At 48.1% G+C, this 20,659-nt stretch overlaps 1 protein-coding gene across 4 annotated transcripts in view; it reads left to right on the top strand.

The window, feature by feature from the left end:
* Positions 1 to 6,305: 6,305 nt before the first annotated feature.
* The window catches only part of SYNE2 (spectrin repeat containing nuclear envelope protein 2), a 175,665-nt gene continuing 161,311 nt past the window's right edge, over positions 6,306 to 20,659 (top strand). For 3 of the 4 annotated variants that reach the window (XM_069018485.1, XM_069018487.1, XM_069018484.1), the window contains exon 1: positions 6,307 to 6,351. The gene's annotated coding sequence lies outside the window, so the exon portion shown is untranslated. Of the gene's footprint in view, positions 6,352 to 20,659 lie in introns of all 4 variants that reach the window. The other variant, XM_069018486.1, reaches the window with a different exon arrangement.

The following is a 20,659-nucleotide window of genomic DNA, read 5'->3' as shown; positions in this document are numbered from 1 at the left end:
TGTGACTGTTAGTAAAGTTGGCAGTAAAGATGTTGACAGAGCTGAGGGCTGGCTGGGGCCCAAGGGCACTGATTTTTAAAGGTGGCAACTGGGATTACTAAATCCTGCTTCCAAAGAAGCCTTAGCCCCACTTCCTACCCTTGAGAGGTTTTTTGTTCTCCACTGAATCATGGCTGAAAATGGGCTGTAGCCACCCAAGACATGTCAGTGTTGCAGGAGCAGCAGAGGCAAAGCAAACTGCTGCTGCCTGAGAGCTGCTCAAGGGAGCTTTGCCCTGACCATGGAGGGGTGAGAAGGGTGCCTGGCCCAGCATTTCCATGTTCTGATGTGGTTTGTGCAGTCCTCAGCCCAGATGCCTCCTAGAACTATCAATACCTACAACTACAGAGCAAGTTTTTTTTCTCTTTGTTTCCTTTCCGTTCTTGGAGATGGCAAGGAAAGGAAAGGCTGTCAAGGGATTAAAACACTGCTCAAAGCGAAACTACTGCAGGTCATGTCTGAGCCTCAGTGAAAGTGCTTCAGGGGTGAGAGGAGGCCAGGAAGAGGAAAATGCCTAAGCCCTTGGTTGCCTTCTGCTGCTCAGTTTTGTTTTACAAGCACCTGAGCTTGCAGCTGCCATTGGAGCTATTTTACAAAGAAGCTGCTTGTCCAGCTGCTATTTCCTCATCCATCCCGTGCGTTTCCGAATCCAGACCTGGCATTTCACCACTACACTGTGTTTCTCAAGCTTCTGCTGTGGCCAGCTGAGTTGTGTTTCTTGGCAGGTTTCTCCCACACAACTTCTGAGAAATAAAGCCAAAACTGAGATGCCAAGCTGCTGGTGAGATACAGAGTGCGTGGGAAGCAGCAGCCAGCCTTGGAGCATGAGGGCAAAGCTGACAAGACTGGTGTGGTCTTGATTGCAGGCTCGTTACAGTGCTCTTACAAACACAAGGGCTGCAGCTGTGACAATCCAAGGATAGAAGAGGTATTATTTTTTGTTAGACTGATTAATGTAAGTGAAAAAAGTGGATAAATGTTTGGGTTTAAGATGAAGGGGATTCTGAATCCAAAACCTTGCCTGAATTTACTGATAAGGTCGGGTCAAGGTCTTATGGGCTCCTAAAGGTCTGTAAAACCTTGACTCGATCTTATCAGATGTCCAATAGACCCCTAAAACACAGTCTGCTAAGCCCACTAAGCCAATCAGGAATGCAAGGTTTCAGCAAAGGTTTCACAAAGGCCCTTCAGTACCTGAAGCAGGACTTGGGTCAGAGGTAAATACCTCAGTAAATACCTGTGATCCAAAAGAACCCACTAAGGTGGAATTGAGGGTTGGGAAGGATCACCTTTGAATTTCAATTTTCAGGGTGAAACCTTAAGTTACATCTCTGTATAACAAACCCTCCTCACCTGTAACTGAGAAGCTGGTGCACTTTGGGAGGTGGGAAAACAGAGTGGCAATCTTTATTCGTGCACAATGCTTGCGTTACAAATGGAGCACAATGAGCCCTGCTCAGTTCAGATGGCAGGTGCCTGTCCTCAGAAGACTAACCTGGGATGTGCCTCTCTATGAGCAGAATCCAGTGCCTTGGCTCTGAAAAATTTGGGAGTTCACACCAGCACTGTTTGCTTTAAGACAGTAAACACCTCTGTAATGCAATCCTGTATAGAAAGATGAAAATGCGTGGTTCTGGCTCCTGGATGCTGCTGTAAATTTCAGGTACTAATATCTAAGTGTAGAAGTCTTCAGTTTACCCTGTTTTTAGCCACAGGGACCACAATCCACAGGCAAAATCAAAGGAAAAAGGAAACTGAAGAAAAGGTGAGGATATCTTCTTTGAGAACTGTAGATTTGCTAATTATGGACCTATTCCTGGAGATTTCCTACAGATTTACTGCGACTTCAGTGTTATTAACCTATTTTTCTCTTTTGGAACTGTGCTTCTCCATCCTAAAATTAGCTTGTGACCTAACAGAGCATTTAGACATGGGCACCTTTAACCATCAAAGTGTTTCCACTGACTTCAGCAGAAGCAGCCGGGTGTTGGAGGCAGCGTCGGCGCCCCGGCGATCTGCTGGAGCCGTCTTACATGCCAGGGACAGTGTCATACACAGAGCTTAGATTAAATGGGAGGGGAACAGGGAGCATTTCTAACATGATTACTGTCAGATTTCCTTTTATGTTTTCCGGAGGAAAATAGTATGCAAATGTTGCACGTGTCTGCATGGATTCAACCTTCCCTTCCTCTTTTTTGATCTTTCTAATTCTGACAAACAAGCTGCCTGTGATTGCTGAAGGGAAACTCTCCCCAAGGTGTTGGGCCACGGGCATTTTTGAGGGGCACAGTGGATTTAGGCAGACTCCTGTTCCCCTGCTTCTGACTACACTTTCCCACTCCAGCACTCTTCCTCCAGTTGCACCTCAGTGGAGACAAGGTGAATTGTGCCTGGGAACTGAGCCAGGGTAAAAATAACTGAGGAGGGGAGGGTGCTGCTTTTTTAAAGCAGTTTCCTGGTCTGTTTGACAACAAACAGCACAAAGAGCTGCACCAGCACAACAGAGGGAGTATAACCTGACTGGTTCAACAAAGTGCTGCCACCAAAAATGATGTCTGCAAAACTGCATCTCTATTTCCTTGGTGTTGCTACATCAGCAGGGTGGAAAGTCCTTTGGAAAGTCCAACAGTGAGTTTCTACTCTCACCCAATTTCCCAATTCTTCTCTCTCGTGCAAGGGATGAGGTGAGCAGAGAGCGGCTGGGCAAGAGGCTGATGTTTCTGGCACAGTGCGGATCCCTTGTTTTCTTGCCTAGCATCCTGTTCCCAACTCCAGTTTCTGCTGCGCATTCCTGTCCCTGTGCTGGATCCTGCTGCCCCCTCCGTCGTGCTGACATACCTCTTTGTGTGTCCACACCACAATCAAATCCTGGGAGCAATCCAGATCATAACAAAGTATTCTTCAGAGCTAACTTTCATCTGGTTCCCAGCTCCAGCACGCACACCGTGCCAGCACGGCACAGGGGGTTGCACACAGGGGAAAGAGGAGGGTCACCAAGCCAAAGGTTTGTCCTGGCAGACTGCAGAGCAAATATAACCTAGAGTATCCAAACAAAATTAGTTTACACAGCCATCTCAATCGTTCAGAGTTAACACTTTATCCAGATTGGGGCTGGGACTTGGGGACATTTGATCTCCCTCCAATGCTGGAATCTAGACACGCAAATTCTGCATTATAGAAGGAATGTCCTACCATGAAGCTCAGGCTGTTCATCCCTGTGGCACCTATGGACCAATCTTCCAATTAAGATTGGAAAAGACTGCTGCGATCATTGAGTCCAACTGTTAACACACTAAACCATGTCCCCAAGCGCCACATCCACACGCCTTTTGAACACTTCCAGGGATGGAGATTTCACCACTTCCCTGGGCATCCTGTTCCAATGCCTCACAACCCTTTCAGTGAAGAAATTTTTCCTAATATCCAATGTAAACTTCCCCTGGTACAACTCAAGGCTGTTTCCTCTCACCCTGTCGCTTGTTACCTGGGAGCAGAGCCCAACTCCCACCTGGCTGCATCCTCCTTTCATGTGGATGTAGGGAGTGAGAAGGTCTTCCCTAAACCGCCTTTTCTCCAGGCTAAACAGCCCCAGCTCCCTCAGCTGCTCCTCATCAGACCTGTGCTCCAGACCCTTCCCCAGCTCCCTTCCCTTCTCTGGACACGCTCCAGCCCCTCAATGCATTTCTTGTCATGAGAGGCCCAAAGCTGAACCCAGGATCTGAGGTGTGGCCTCAACAGTGCCCAGTACAGGGGGACGATCACTACCTGGATGCCTTGTACAAGAAACATTCAGCTCTGTGACTTTGCTGTTCTGGGTGGTGTGGGAAGCTGGTGAGGCAAGAATCACTGCTGAAACTGATCAGACCCTCTTTCAGGAGAGAATTTCATGGGAATTGTGAGGGCTTCTCACCCCCACTGCAGTTATCTTCATCACTGCCCAACAGTGCTGCTCTGTAGGGCTTTTCCCCAGTGCTCTGTGCATCCATCCAGGCAGCTTATTTTGAACACCCATAGACAGCAGGCAAGAGCTCAGCTCATACAGCTTCCAGATCTTCACCTTCCACAAAAGCTGATCCGTGTCAGCCACTTGCTATCCTTGCTGGCAGCACCCATATACCTGTCAAAGCAGGTACAGTGTGAGCACAGGGCCTTGGCAGTTCTTAGATGGAAGGCTGTGTGGAAAAAGAGATGAAAGCTTATTTTCGGAGTCTCAGTCTAAGTAATCAAAAGCCTGAAGATCTGGATACAAAGTAGGCATATATGACTTAATTCTACCTTTGTGTCTCGCACTTTTTTAATGGAATTACTACTTAATTGCTTATATTAAGCCTGTCCAACAAGATCACTTAGTGTTAGCAACACTTAGTGCCATATCTTCAAGTGCTTTACAAGCAAGTTATGAAATACGTAATTTGAGTGAAAACAAGCACCTTGGGCTGGGACCTGTGCTGTGTTTGACACAGCCTGGCATGCCTGCAGTGCTGTGTACGCTGGGATGAGGAGCCCTGTGATTCATGTAAAGTCAGTGAGAAGAACATGGAAATATAATGTGGGATGGGTTCTCCGAGGTAGAAAAGATCAAGGCTCCATGAGACTTCTTCTGGTGAATTTCACAGCATGTGCAAGAGCCTCAAGTGATCCACAGGGGAGCTGAAGTAACTCTTCAAGTAGTGGAGCTTGGTTTCGATATTGCATCTTCTTCTCTCCTTCCTCTAGCACAAGACTGAAAACTGGCAGTCAAAAGTCATAAATCAGTCAGAAATGTTTGTTTCACTTTGAGGATATGCATTACAGTAGCCATAACACAGGAATTAGGAAACCACGGCATAGCCCAAAGGCCTTTGCCTTCAGCTGTGTCCATGAAGCACTAGACAGCTGTGTCACTATACAAACACTAATTAATCCTCAATAAAACAAGTAAAAAAAGTACACAAAGAGCCATCACGGGTTGGTTTGTTGCCAGGATGGCAACAAAACATGAATTGGACCAGGTGTTTGCCAAGGCAGGGCAGTCAAGTCGTAGCCAGCTTTGACTGTTGCTTCTGCAAGTCACTGAGTTCTCAGGCTCCAGCTGAAATGACACTGAAAAAGGTGCAGGAGCCACTTTTGCCTGGAAAAAAATTCCTTACAGAAAATCAGAGCTCCAAATCTTGCAGGGTTTCTTTAGGCAGATCTGTGGGTGTAAAGAGAAGCTTGAGTAAGTTGGTACATTTGGCTTTATAGCCTTCAAATACAGGACCTCACTGGCTTCTCTCTTTTAAGTTGGTTGATGTTTTACCAGCACAGACTGAGGAGAAGCCCAATGTATCCACACTGGCAGGAGCTGGCTTTTGGAAAGTTACATTTCCTTTGGATAGCTGGCTGACCCCTGGGTGTGTAAAGCAAAGCTCTATCCCTATTTGTATCTTCTCACTTTGTGAAGTCTACAGTCAAAAACGATGCAATTTCAAATAGGACAAATCAAGGAATTCCTTCCTTTTCCTCCTCCAAAAACCCCCCTCTGAGTTATAAAAACCCCCCCAACTTATGTTCACATAAGTGACCCGCATCTGCCTTCCAGAGCTCTGGCTGGGCATGGCCAGATGATGCTGTCCCTAAACTTGAGGAAAGTCTGAATCTGGAAGAGAGGAGAAGATGGGTCATGCCTGGGGTCTGTGCTTGAGGTGACGGGGGCTCAGCCTGGGGAGGGCTGTGGAAGCTGTGCAGAAACTGGAGAGGTCTCCAACGATCTTCTAAATTTGATTTGGAGTTGCTGCAGATCTGTGACAACTCTGAAGTATTTCATTTTCTGCATCACCTGTGACCCCAAACCTTCCCAGAGCAGAAAACTACAACACACAGCTTTTCTCACTTCCAGCACAAGTCCTTACTCTGAAGCACATGGACACAGAGCGCCTGGGGCCCTGCCCGGCTGTTCCCGAGGGGCGGGATGAACAGCGCCGTCCCGGTAAGCGCCGGGAGGGAAAACACCGGGAAACCCCGCACGCGAAAGCCAAGGCTGGTGAGGCCAGGCGGGCGCGGGGAGCCGGAGCCATCCCCTCCTCCCGCCGGGCACCCCTCGAACCGCGGCCGTGCCGGGGTGTCCCGCGGGCGGGGGCCGGCCCGGGGCCGCTCCCGGCGGGGGAGGCGGGGCCGGCCGGGCTGCGGGGGCCGCGGCCGCGCCGCCCTCCGGCCCGCGGGCAGGGAGCGCGCTCGCTCGCTGGCAGCGGCCGGGGCGGGGAGCGGCCGGTCCGTCCTTTCTCCTCCTTCTCCTCCCTCCCGCCCTCGCCACCGCCACTCGCGCCCGCCGCCGATGCCGGGACTACGCCCGCGGTGAGTCTGCCCCGCCGGGACCCGCCCGCGGGAAGTTGCGGCGCGGCGCGGCCCGGCTGCGCCTTTGTGCGGGAGCGGCGGCGCTGCCCGCCCGGTCCGGCCCCAGCCCCTGCCCCGGCCCGCCGGTGCCGCCGCCCCGCTCCGCTGCCCGCGCCCTCCGCCGCGCCGGTACCTGCCGCTCTTTGTTCCCCGCCGCCGCCTTTGTTCCCTCGGTGCCGGCTGCACCTTCGGCACCGCCCGCGCCCCCCGCGGGACATCGCTGGGCGGGGGGGCGCGGATGGAGAGACCGCGCTCCTGGAGCGGGTCCCCCCCCTCTCCCAGTGCTACGAAGGCCGGGGAAAAGGGGAAAGCATCGCGGCGGGGCAGCGGCGGGGCAACGGCGGGAGTTCGCCGGGCTGCGCGGGGGGAGCGTGGCGGGCTCGGCCGGCGGCGGGAGCGGGCTTGGAGCGAGCTTGGAGCGAGCTCCCGCCCCCGCGGTCCTGCCCTGCCCTCCCCGAGCGGGGGCCGCGGTGCTCGAGGAGCTCCGGCCGGAGCCGGCTTGTCCCGGGGCCGGCTTGTCCCGGGGCGGGGGAGCGCGCAGGGGGTGCGGGCAGGTGACCGGCGCTTCCCCGGGGAGGCGTGGGTACCGCTGGGAACGTCCGTATCTCTCGGGTTGTGTGTTTGGGAACTGATGGTGCAAACTTACTCAGGCAAAGTTCTCGGAAAAGGGAGCGACTGCTTTTCTGGGAGGGCCGCAGGAGGCATCGGCATTCTCCCTCCGCTGCGTTTTATTGCCTGTGCCGCAGCGTTTTATTGCCTGTGCCGCTGCCCTGGGTGAAGCGCTGCCCGCTGAGGACTCGCGCGCTCTGTGCTTCCCGCTGCACATGGGCTCCTTTCTCTTTCCCGCCTCGCTGCTACCCTCCCTCCTGCCTTCCCTTCCTTCCTCCTATCTTTCCAGGGCTCCTGGCAGCCGCCTGCTTCCTCTCGGAGCAGTTGTTACGGATCTGTGTTATTTCAGCCCGTATTCCTGTCTGTAACTTGGTACTGATTTAGCGTCAGGTGCTCTGTGTGTGCGCGTGGATTTAAGGGAAGGCTCCTTGTCCTCCTTTCACCTCCACAACTAAACCTGGGCTCAGTCCTATCCCTGTCACTCCAAAACTGAATTGTTCTTCTTCTCTATTTCTCCTGGGAGCTGCTGGAGGCATCAGGAAGTAGAGCAGGTGCATCCTCCTCAAGTTACTCAGAATCTACAGAGAGAAAACTTTGAGCAAGTTTGTTTTTAGAGTTTCTTGCAGTCTTTGTCATGGTTGTGGCTGTGTGCTCCTCATGCCTCTGCTTCCCTCTTTCCCTGTGTCCTGCCTGTCCTCCTTTTTCTTGTCGTTCCTATGTTTTCCTCCCTCTCAGATTGCAGGGTTATCTCCTGTCACAGGACAGACAGACAAAGCCGTAAGTGCCACGTGGAGGGTCCTGGCTCGTTGTTGTGGCTGCTGACCAAGTGAACAGAGCTGCAGCTTGGCGGGCACGTCTGTTTACCTCTCTATGTGAAATGCAATTCCTGCAGGAGGGACACGCGCGGCTGCTGGCGCCTGGTGAGCTGTGTCATGGTCTTCAGCCACTTCTGGGGTGGCTTTATAGCTCTGAGAAGGAGCACCGTGGCAGCTGTTAACTCTGCTCACAATAACAGTTATCTGCACACACAGCCACCTCAAGCTGAAATCAGGGCGGCCTAAATAATTGATTTCCAAGGCAGAAGGCAGCATGTCATAGCAAGAGAGGGTGGGGTGGTGTGGAGTGGCAGGGGAGAGGAAGCCCTGGCAACTGCAGGTGGTGGCAGTGGGGATGAGTTGAATAGAGAGGGATGGGCAGTGACACTGGAATTTGGAGGTGCAACACCAGCAGTGACCACAATAACATATCACCCTGTACTGATGTGTGCAGTGGCAATGTTTGCACCCCCCTCATGTGAAATGCTGTACAAACACCTATTCAGAAGTGTATAAATTAATGTTCATTCTTCCCTTCTTCCTAATGAATGGTAATGAATGATAATTGCCTTTTTACCTGAGTTGTCTATAGAAACATGTATTAAAGTTCCTTTACTTAAACAATTCCTTACTGTCCAAACTAGCACACTTACAAATACCCTCAGGAAGCTAAGTGCCACTGATATCATACAATGCTAAGATTTGAGCATGGTGGTTTTAGAGGGGCAAAGGAACTGTACTTTGATGCTCCTTGGGGGTTCCTTCCAACTCAGGATGTTATATGATTCTGGATATTCTAAGAAAGGAGCTAATCTTACTCCTATTAAATCTGACTAAAAGTTCAGTAAAGTAACTGAGAATTTCATTGGTGTCAGTAGCACTTGACCAGTCCTTTAGCATGCCAGCTATTTTTCGTTTATTTGTCAGGCAAAGATTTTAAGCGCAGACACAATGAAGTGAGTCAAGGAGCGGCGTGCATTGCTGGCTAATGATCTAATAGCTTGAAAATGCTTTATCTCCCTAGCTGCTAATTTTAAGTTTTATGGCGAAAGAGAAAGTAAGAAAAAAAGCCCCAACCAGTTCCTGTCTGTTCCTTTGCAGTTTTTATCTGTGCATTTTATGTTAATCCTTGTGATATGTTTTTGGGAAAGGTTGCTTCATGTTTTGGGAGAAATTTGCTTTGTTTCAGGGGAAAAATGGGCCACACTTTAGCCCATTTATTGAGTTCATTATGCACACTGTAAAACCCCTTTACAATAATTATTCCATAAACAGTGAGTTCAGCTCTGCTCAGTTTCCTCAGCATCTGAATATAGAAAGGAACTAAAGAACAAGTCCCAAAGCGGGTATGAAGAAGCCCAGCTTGGGAGATCAGGTATAAAGAGCCTCATTCATTTTGGTTTATCTGTAGTACAGGGATATGCCCTTACTCCGTGAATCATCTCCTGACATCTGTTTGCAGCGCTGTTTTCTTAGCAACTGCGGCTCTGTTTTAGATCTGGGCTCTCAATGGCCGGGTTTGTGCCGGAAGATGCATAGAGACAATCCAAGCTCTTCCTAGTGAAGCTGTGCCTTTCAGCCCATTTAGCCAATTTATTTTCTTCCCTGAGGCTCAATAAATACCGGTTTTCAAAGTCTGCCAGCTGAGATGCTTTTTCTGTGTTGGTGCAGAGATGCTTATCTGTTGCTTACCACAAATGAAGTGTTTTCCCAACAAGATCTGGCAGCGTGGGAGAGGATGGCCATGGGCTGTGTCCTGTTGAAGGGATGAGCTGTGTGTGTACCACGCTTGCTCTACCTTTCCTGCAGGTTTTTCTGAGCTGTCATGGTACTTCTAGATGTGGGAGAGGACGTGGTCTTGAAGGAATGCTGCCGCTGATGGCAAGGACCCACTCCTAGCAACGTGCCTGTTTGAACAAGTAGTTGGATTAGGCAGTGGGATTATACGCAATGTGGAGTGTGGAGCACTGTATGAGTAACGCTTTGGGATGGATCCATAAGCTGTGATTAAAGGGAAGGTGACATTTCATATACCTCTCACCTAATCTTTCCTTGCTTGAATTTTATCGCTGGACGGTTTGTGTGGGGGACTCCTGTAACTGAGGCAGAGGTGGCCATGTAGATCACGTTGATCTGATTTTTGCCATCTGTGCTCCCCGGAGGGGGGAATCAAGACCTGACTTGGGTCAGGGGGAGTTTTTTACTTCAGCTGGTGTGGATGAATTGGTCAGGAGTGTAAATGTATGGAAGTACAAGTGGTATATCCATGCTAAGGGACAGGTGATGTTCACCCCGCTCTCTCCATGCCAACATGCAGTTCCTGCAGGAGGAGCAGGAGGTTATACCTGCAGTAGAACCTGCAGCTACTAGACAGTGAATAAAAAAATTTACAGTGTGTTACCCCATAGGACATGAATTGAGCTGCATTACCCTTCCTGGTAAGGACTTGCATCCTGCAGAGCGTGAAGGGCGCCAGTAGCAAGTAATCACTGTGAAGGATGAATGTATTTTGGCTTGGGATAATGCTGATAGGGGACAGACCCCTCATGTTTGGAGCATTTTCTTTGCAAAAGGATTGCAGAGTAGAGATGGGAAGACTAAATAGTGTCACTGAACAAACACTGGCCAGCTTCCTGCCACCTTCATGGATCACACACAGCTCCTGATGTTGGTGAGGGTGCAAAGAAGACAACCTCTGTAGATGACCTAAATCACAGTATTCACAGCAGGAGATGGAACAATCTGCTTCTGTGGGAGATGCAGAGGTACCAGGACAGGGACAGAAGAGGGAGTGGGGATAAAAATTCTGTTTATCCCACCTGTGTGCACAGCAGAAAGCTCTGAGAGAAAGGGCTGGTGCAGAACACTCTGTTATCTCCCCACAGGAGGGGAAATGGGACAGAGCTTTGACTCTGGGCATAACTTTGGTTTCGTAGGGAGGCATGTTTGCTTTCTATCCTTCCTGCAGCCTGCTGATAACTCTCTGCACAATGCAGCTGCACAGATTGGTTCACGAGGTGTTTAAGGAACTGCTGACCCTGGTACAAGCAATGTGTGTGACCAGGGCTGAGGAAGAAGGGAAAAGAATGGCATTAGTTATCTGAGCATTAAGACTTAGGCTGCAAGTTCTATCAAAGGAAATGACAATTAAGATGGAAAACAAAGCATTTGTAATTACTTCCATGGAAGTGTGGGGAGGAGGCAGAAATGTGGGGTTTGCAGGAAAAAGTTCTGTTTTCTGAATCTTCTGGCCTGTTGGTTGCCAGGAAAAAGACCAGAAGTTGGAGCAAAAGGGTGAGGCAGAGAGGGGAATGAATACACCGGACACGCCTTGGTCTGTGACACACAGCCTGTGTACATCCATCCATCCATGAAGTGGATGTAAAGACACTTCAGAAATGGGTTCTGTTCAATTTCCATTAGAGACCTTTGTGTTGTGTGGGTTTGTGTTGTTAATAACCACCTCAGTGATGCAGGGGAAGGAATGAAAGTTGCCAAACTATAAGCTTGTCTGGCTTCTTGGAGGCTCTTGTACTGTGAGCAATGTGCAGCTCTGCTTGCAGGAATATTTGGTGAAATATTCAAGTTCAATAACTGAATGAAATTCTTCTAGCAAAGCCAAGTCCAAAGGTGAAGGTGGTTGTGTATCATCTAGTAACCCAACTGGGGAGGGAAGCACAGAGCACTTGGAGGGTGTTCTCGCTTCAGTGTAACCTGAGGGGGTGCTGCCTTCATTTCCCCCATGTTAAAAGGGCACAATTCATCTTGCCAATCTGTATAACATAACTATCTGCATGAAAGGCAGTTCTCCAGACTCCTTTCATAGTCACTGGAGAGGAGCACACACTTTTGAGCCATGATTCATCCACACTGAGTTGGACATCTAAAAATACATTGGACAAACTGCCCTAAAAGTGCCTGTTCCTCTCCATTGTTTCTGCTGAGCTCAAACAATGAGCACTTACAGGGGTATTGCTCCTGTGGCTGTTTAGTGTCAGGAGAGCTGAATCTCGGCCAAAGTGTCTCATGTCCCAGCAGAGCATCTAGGAGGGCTCTGAGTGTCCTCATTTCCACCAGACTCGGTGTTGGTTGTGCAGCGTAAGGTATTTGGCTGTACCTGAGACTGAGGAGCAGACAGCAATGTCCAATTTAAATCCACCCTCCTCCCCTGGTCAGTCCCTGGACTCAGATAAGCTTCAGGCTGGACCTGACAATCTGCTATAAATAAGAGGCCGAAGGGGATTTGCAGAGAGGCATTTTCAAGGTCGCACATCAGGTTAGTGGCAGAGGTGGAAGCAATGAGGACACTGGGCTCCCAGGGGTGTGCTCCTTCCCCTGCCTGAGCTCCTCGCAGCTGCCTTGCAATCTGCTGCACTCCCAGGGGCAAAACTGGCCCTGGCTCTCAGTGGTGGACAGCACCTGGTAGGTACTCACTTCCTTTGGCTGGAAACCTTTTGCAAAATTATGTAGGCTCATCCCTCTTTCCCTGTCCTTTCCCTTGCAAAAATCCATAGTTCAGGCACGATGCTGAATTATTGTACATCCACGAGGCTGCTGTGGGTGACTGTGCATGGGCTCTCAGGCACAAGCAGCTAAACCTTGGGGTAGATGTACAACAGTTCAGTCGTCTTGTGGCCCAGGACAGCACCTGTGGTGATTCCCTGGTGGTTGAGTGATGTGTGGAAACTCTTTAAACAGACACATCCCACACTGTGCAATAGATGAATCTAAATGCAAACCTCGGGGGGTTTTGTAGCCATCCAGGGAGCCAGGCCCTGGTCACCTCTGAGGTGTTGCTGCCATCATTGTGTTATTTAGCAGTCTGGAAAAGAAATCACCAGCTCTTGTAGCAAAAAGCCTCTCTGTGCTGGTAAACCAGGTAGGCTAAGGATAAAATTCCTCCTGTGTGGAGAACTAGTTCACAGAAGAAAGACTTCTTTTGCTAAATGAGCTAAATGTCGAGGGAGAGACTTTGCTGAAGAAATTTGCTTGTGTAGCTGAGATATGAAGCACAGGCAGGTACTGAGTGTTAAATGGATCCTGTGCACGTCTGAATCTAGACAAATACTAGGGCATTCTCCTGTCTTTCTTGATGCATGAGAAAGAATATGATAGCCATGAAATAGAAAGAACGTATTGTCTGAGCCAGGATTTGAGTCCTAAAGTTCTTCTTAGGGGGTCTGTGGGTGAGTTCCAGGAGGTGAAACAGATTGCAATTTGATCCCAGAGAGAACAACTGGGGAGAGGGAAAGAGCAAATTATTAAATAAGAGCTGGGAGAAAAGCCAGTGTCCAAAAATAAACTTTGAAGATCAATTCCAGGTATTTCCTGGCATTGTCATCCTGCTTCATCAACTGCTCAGACTGTAACAAGCAGTTTCACAGCAGGCTGACAGGTTTAGGGTTGTTTGGTGGGTTTTCTTGTTTTTTTAAAAGAAAAAGAGTGTATGATAAACTGTTTGCAGTGTTGTTTCTTATGCAAAACTGGGTGGAATGTTGGTGATGAAATACCCCTGGGATGGGGAAAACAGAGCTTGTTATTGTAGGAGGGAATCAAGAGCAGGGCTGGCTTCATTTTGGAGAAGTGAAGAGTCTGGATTTTCTTCCCAATTACATGTCCAGGTCACCTCAGGAGTTCCTGAGGGGGTGGAAGTGGCTATCTGTGCAGTTTAGTGTGAGCAAACACTGTTCCTGCAGAGCAGTTGTGCCTTCCTGGTGCTGTAGGTAGCCTTGGAATGGCCTTACAGATAATGTTGGTGAGTGAAGGCATCACCTTTGCAAAGCTCAGAGGTGACTCTGAGCGTGTTTCTTCTTGCAAAAATTCTGCAAGAAGCCAGTCCAGGAGTTCACTGTACTGAAAGCTGGTGTGTGGATTGTGAGGAAATTGAAGCATATCCTGTTCTAAGGGCTTGTGTTGGTGATCACACGCCATCTCCCTGCTGGGGTTTCGTTCTGGACCGTGACTCTGAGAGGTGTGTCCCTAAAAACTGTACAGAAACACGCCTTGGTGGGCTGGAGTTGGCTTGGGCTGGGGTTGGCTCATGTCTTACCTCACCTGCTTGGCCTCGGCCATGCTGCCTGGTCTCAGACAGGATAGTGTGGCAGCTCTGCTTACGCAACACAGGCTCTGCTGCTTGACTGGACTTGTCTGTAAGAAACTTTTGTGTCAGTAGTGCTGGTGCCTTTCAGCGAGGGAGATGCACAGGGCTCACGGGCATCCGTCCTGGTTTGCCTGCGTTGTAAGAAATCCTGATTCTCAAAGAAAGCAGCCTGGACACCCTGTGATTCAGACTTGGATGGGAAGACTCTCGTCACCCTGAGTGTGCAGAAGTGGAATGCATGATATAAGTAAGGCATTTCTTTAATCTGGGCTATTTCTAATTTGGAGTACTTGGCTTTGCAATTGCACCTGTATTTTATTTTTATATTTTGTATAGCGAGAACAGTTTGTTCTAGCAGGTTACTGTGCAACACCAAGTTCTTCCTCTTGGGTAGTCTATGAGCCCTTTGGCTGTTTGGTCCTCTCTGGCATCAGCACTGACAGGATTAACAGTGTTTGGCCTGGTTTTCACTCACAAAAAGTTATTCTACAGGCTTAAAAGATGCTATAAATCAGAGATTTAGGTTTGTGGTTTTCTTTTTCCTTTCCCCTAAAGCAGCTAATTCTTTAAAAGCAAAGAGAAAGATATTTTGTCTAAAGTGGTAAAGGAAAGTGCTTTTCTTAGTGGAGAAGGTCCTGCACTGTCAGTGTGTGAGATGCCACCATCAAGGGGCCCCTTTCACACGTGCAGAACCAGCAGAGGCATGCAAACATGCACGCTGTGCTTGTAGAAAGGCTACTCTGCCCACAGACCTTGAAGTATGTGGGACAGAAGGCCTAAAACAAACAAACAAAACCCTGAACTAGCACTTTGAAGGGAATTTTCAGATGGAAGAATTATAGGGATGTGAAAAACTCATTTTTTGGGGAGGCAGCCCCTCCAAGTCAGAGGAGAGGTGTGCTGGAGAAGAGTAGTAGTTTGCATTGCTGTAGCCTTGATTGGACATGCTTGAGAGAGAAGCTGATGAATTCACAGCTGCCAGGCTAGGACCAATCATTTAAATTGTAATTTGCCCTTCAAATTTGGCAAGCTTCATTTGCCAGTTGCTTGACAAATCTCGCTTTTGTGTTTTCCTCCTGCCCGCGTAAAACAGCGAGCACTGCTGGAGAGAGCTACTTGCAGTAGATTCCTTTTCTCTGCTATATTTAGTGATCACAACAAGTTTGTGATCTTTGCAGGAATACTGCCAAAGCAGATAGGTTTAGCTTGAGACATGCCCTTTCTCTTTTGGCTCCCAAATCCATGGTGCAGTTCACTTTCCTCCCCTTTCCCGGCACTGTCAGTGGCTCTGTCTGTGAGGTCTGTTGTGCAAACATTGCTCTGCTGCTTCCAGGGATTCTGCTCAGTCAGAAGTCCCTGCTTTAGTGGAAACTCCTGTGTTCAGATTGCCACTATCCCTAGTGGCTTTCTCTTTTCCTAACTTCCTGAAAGAGCAGATTACTGCTCTTCAGAAACGTCTTTCTGAACAGTCTTAGGATTTGATTTAGAAACTCCAGGCCTTTTATTGCTTAGGTGAGCTTCACTCAACAGAATAATGTGTTTGTTAACCATCTGACTGTTTCCTTTATTTGGTGAAAAAGGGAATTGGGAAGAGAGTGGGAAGGAAACATTTGTGTTCCTTCAAAGGCAGGATATTACTAGGAGCCTCATTAATATCATGCCATTAATGCCAAGCAGGTGTAGTTGTTATACATTGCTATTTTAGATACCTTTGCCATGTAAAGCGGACCCAGCGTGCCTGTGAGTCTGTATTGAAACACTGACTTCCAGTTGCAATCCAAGGGAGGGAAAGAAACACTTGTAAATAACTCGACTTGTTGCAACGCTTCCTGCTTGGTTAGCGTAGGCAGCGCTGTCCAGTTTGTTCTGATCAGGCGTGAGAGCTAAAACTCTCTCTGACTGCAGGCGATTCCCGCCCCCTTCCCTTCCCTTCCCCACTGTACAGTCTGACTCGGGGCCAGGAAGCCCGAGGAGGGGCTGTGACGAGCTGTGTGTGGCTCTGGCGCTGGGAACTGCGCAGCTAAAGGTCAGAGGTCCGTCTGCGCCCTGCGGCGCCAGCACTGCCCGGCCACGCTGCGGCCTTTTCCCTTTCCAGAGCGTGGCTACTCCGTGCTGTGCCTGGCTACAGCCCGAGCCTGAGCCCAGCTAGCCGGGGCAAGCGGCCAGGTAGGGCTGTCTGTCGCGGGAAAAGGGAGGAAGGCTTGTAGGAGTGAAATGGCAGCGATTGTCGTCTTGCTGCCTGCTCTCCTGGTTAACCCGGCGCGTAGGAGGAGGTTGTGTTTGTGCACTGGATGCAGTTCCCAGGTACAGGGATCTGGAGCCAGCCTGTGTTTGTCATGTTGTTTCTGGGATAACCTTTCCCCGCAGCCCCGTTATCTGCGGGAAGTGGCCTTGGGGCTGCTCTGGCTGCCGGGGGAGTGCCAGACCAACCCCTGCTCTGGAAAAGCTTTTCCATTCTGGCCTCATGGCAACACACCGTTCAAATTACATGGCTCTGTGAACATAATTGGAGGCTTCTGGGCATTGCACAGGTAGTTTTAGGCTGGGGTGTGCTCACGAGCTTTGTGTTTTGGAGATTGAAATGTCGCCCAAGCCCTTGACGTTGATGGAGCCATGAAGTCACCATGGTGTTTTTGGCTTCCTGCATAGCAGTGGACCCTGGGGTGATCGAGGTGTATGGCATTAGCCTCCTGAGCCTCCAGGCATTCAGCACTCCTCTTTTGTACCTTAACATCTGTGATTTTAAGTCCTGAGCAGTTCTCGTGCTCATTAACAACATGGAAAATCTTGGAAACCAGTTGAAAACTGAATTGTTTCTGCAGTTTTAGTCAGTGTGATTTGGCACTGCCTTCCCACTTGGGAACAGATAAATGTGAGATAGGCTCTTATTCTGAGGCAAGTAATTGCATCGTGCACCTTCATGGGTCAACCTTTGTGACTGTGTGAACAAGGCTTAGCTCTGTTAATAAAAGCATTTCTCTGTGTGTGTGTTAACATCAGTGTGGAGTTAGTGCAGTTTTCAAACTGTATCAGGATGATCAATATATTATCACCCCCCCAAAAGAGAAAAGGTCGAGAAAGACACTTTGCTAACTGTGTTTTTAAATTGATTAACTCAATAAGAAGATCCATTGTGCTCCTGCAACAGGAAGTGTTACTGATGCGTAAATCAAAGACAAACCAGCAACATTTGCTGGCCTTAAAAATGGTATGTCTTTTGTATACTCATATGCTTGTCCTGGCTGGTTTTCAAAAACTATAATTAGATCACTGGGAAGTCCCTGGATAACAAAAATGTACTGCTGCTGCTTGTCATAAATAAACTTGTAAGACCTGCCTTGGTCTTGCAGCTCTTCTTCTTTGGAGGAGTCCTTACTTGTCCAGTTGGTTCCAGAGCATCGTGTCACAAGACAAGACTATTTCTGTGGCAGTGGGGTGCAGCTTCTTGTCCAGCTCTGAATCTCCTGAAGATCTCATGTCCTCTGGGCTTGGTGTCTTGTAGATCTATCTAATGCTCTCTTGGCTTGCTTCTACTTGAGCAGAGTTGTTCAGTCTTTTCCAAGCTTTTCTCTTTTTGATTCCTTCATCTCCAGCTACTGATAGCATAGGAATACCCAAGGCCAGACTTGTTTCAACTTCATCCCAGGCAGTGCAGAGTCTCTCTGATGCCACATACACTAATACCACTTATTAAAAGACTGGCTGATACCCATCTGACTGTTATTGGGTGTTATGTAGGATCAGGAGGCTATAGCCTCTTTTCTGTATCACCTTCAAAGGGATGGAAACCTAATGGAAACACTTTTCTTCCTCCAGGGAAGCACAGAGAATATGTCATTATTGGATACTGGATGATGACAAATAATTTTTTTCTGCCAGACATAGATAAGTTGTCAGTTCCTCAACTGGGGAAGTCAAGGTAGATCTGTCAATGGTGCTGTCCTGATTTTTGCCTCCTGAGGATCTGGGTTTGAAGGGAAGGAGATCAGCATGTTTGCTGTGTGATCACATTCTAGCTGGGAATGTGATACAGTCTGAGATGGCCCAGAAGAGTGATGTTGGCAGGCTCTTCAAATGTGGAAGGGATGACCTTCAGTTTGGAGTAGGATCTTAAAAAAAAGAGTGTTTAATTGCAAAGTTGATAGAAAATGTATCCTTTAAACGGACCTTTCTCCCCACCACTGGGTGAAAATATGGTGGAACCATTGTAAGTGAAGTGTTGAGGAGAAAGCAGGACCCTCAAACTAAAGTGCTGTGTGAACTTCTCAGGCTTTACAGAGGTGTGAGTACATCGGAAGTGATGGGAAAAGAAAATATTATAAAAGAGTGAAAACCAAACCAACTTAATGTAAGGGGTTTCCTGTGGTAATTATTTAGGTCTTGGGGTCATGATTTGGATGCCAAGGATTTGCCTTTAGGGAGGCTCTGACAAACTTACAGAAAGAGAGCTTACCAAAAGAAGGTGGCTCAGTAGCACATTGCAAGGCTCAAGACTCGCACGTCTGAATGTTGCTTTTTCTTTCTGAATGTAAAATAAACAGTGATCTTTGTTAATAGCCAAAAAGGAAAGTGTCTTCATTTGGTCAGCATTGTGGAGCTCTACTTCCTTTGGATTGGTTCACCAAAGATAAAAATCTGCCGTTTCTGTTCATGACGTTGCCTTGGCTCAGTGCATGAGTAATAATAATCTGTTGCTAGGAACAGACTTCAGTTTACATGGAGAGGCCTCTATGGAGGGCAGGTCTTTGAGTCCCTGAGTGGGTCATAAATAATCAGTGGCACTTCAAAGGAGGAAAAGTAAAAACAAGCGGTTGGAGATGCCATGAAAGGACGTCTGCGATTCCTATTGCAACACCAGTGGAAAGCATGTAGCCAACATAATTGGGCCAGTATGGGGCATGGATCTGCAAAGGCAAAACCAATGAAGCAGGGATTTACTAACAGTGCGTTATAATATTCACTTACCTCTAGCTGGGCTTGTTTGCAAGGTGTCTGCTGCTTTCAGCTTTGAGAAGTGCAAAACTGAGCTAATTTCATGGCATATGATTTTTCAAGATTGGCTCCTGGGGAAGGCCGTGTGAGGGTACATCTGTGCAGGGACACAAGTTCTCTGTGAACTCTGGGGCTAAAAAAGCTCTTACCTGGGACAGTGTGGAAATTACACTGACTAGTTTACCTTGCTTCCTAAATACTGTGCACAGCTGCTTTGTAGAGGCAGCTTTAAACTAATTAATGGAATACCCATTTCCTGTTTTAGGTGTAGTTACATGGATTGTTTTGTGAAGATGGCAGTGGTTTAACCATAAGGAGTGTGCTGTGTAACTGCTGGGTTTTCCATGCGATGAAATCTCACCAGCTGCGGTACTTGGAACAGCTGAAAGCCAGGGTTTGCAAACCACCCTGGTCTGAACTAATGTTAAGGCTGTGAAATCCTTTCTAATGAATCCTCTAAATCCATCTGAAACTTTTTTCCCCCCCCTTTCTTCTGAGACAACAACGTCCTTACAAAGACCCTGCTTAAGGAGAGCATCTCTTAGGTCTCATTAGGACTTAAGCCTCACTGGTGACAAGGTATTTAAATCAGTGTTGTCTATTCTTATGATAATGGAATGCAAAGCCTGGGTATGATTATTTTCAGGTTAGTTCCTTGAGATTTGCAGTCTGCTACTTGCTCTTAGGTTTCTCTCTTATCAATGTGCCTATGTGTGTATGTTAATGCCCAGGATTTTCTGCAATCTGCTAGCTAATATCAGCTGAATTTGGTAGAGGAAGGGAAATTACAGTAGAAGTGATTTGAAACAACTATGCTGGTATAATTTCCACCAATGTTTTTAGGTGCCTGTTGTGGAAATAGCTGGAGAGGTATGGGAAGAAGGGTTTGAGTCTTAGGAGTGCCCTTATCATGGGGAAAGCTGTGTTGGTGGTTGAACCATTTGAGTTGGAGATTGAGCCCGGGTGGCCAAGAATTTACCCCTTTGGAGAACACCATGGAAAGCCTTCTTCTCAAGGAGGACACTGCTGATGCACCTTTCTTGTATGACTTACCCTGTGTTGAAGAAAAGATGAGCTTGCACAAAGCTCTGGTGCAGTTCACATGAAGTTAATCCACAGGAAATGAATCCATTGGAAATAAGGTCCCACTGTGCCTGGAACTGTCTCTTTGACTCTGTGATACTTCACAGGTTATCCCAAGGTGTAAGCAGTTAATGCTTTCCTACATTAATGCTAGACTCTCCAGAGAGAGGGAAAGACAAGGTCATTCCCTTCACCTTTGGTTTTATCCCCACTGAAAAGTGTGATTTGAAAGCATTTGAGTTATTTTCAACATTGTGGGTATATATTTCCTACTTGTCCAGCGTTTCATGGAGGGGAAGGGATTGGTGCAGCTCTGCAGTTCATTGAGTTGTTATGAAACAAAATAACTGACTTAAATATGAAGTAGAAGAGATGGTCCTTCCTACTGCCTATGAAAACCATTGCTAGTTGGTCCTTTCAGACTCTTCAGAGCTTGATGGTTTTAGACTCTTCAGAGGCTGCAATGATATATAGTTATAGTTGATAATGCTGTATTTGAATAAAATTTGGGGCAGGGAGGAGGACAAAGTGAGTAGCATATTGTCCCTGTATAATCCCTTCTCAGACAATCTGTACCTTGTACCTTTTAAAGAAGACTAATCCTTGCAGGTGTGTCCTCCAAGACTGTGTTTGTGTCTCCCCTTCAAAGCACCTCTGGAGTCTTCTGTTG

This window comes from Aphelocoma coerulescens, chromosome 5 (genome assembly GCF_041296385.1).
Source record: "Aphelocoma coerulescens isolate FSJ_1873_10779 chromosome 5, UR_Acoe_1.0, whole genome shotgun sequence".
NCBI lineage: Eukaryota > Metazoa > Chordata > Aves > Passeriformes > Corvidae > Aphelocoma > Aphelocoma coerulescens.
The sequence above is the reverse complement of the archived record's forward strand: the minus strand, read 5'-3'. Positions and strand labels throughout refer to the sequence as shown.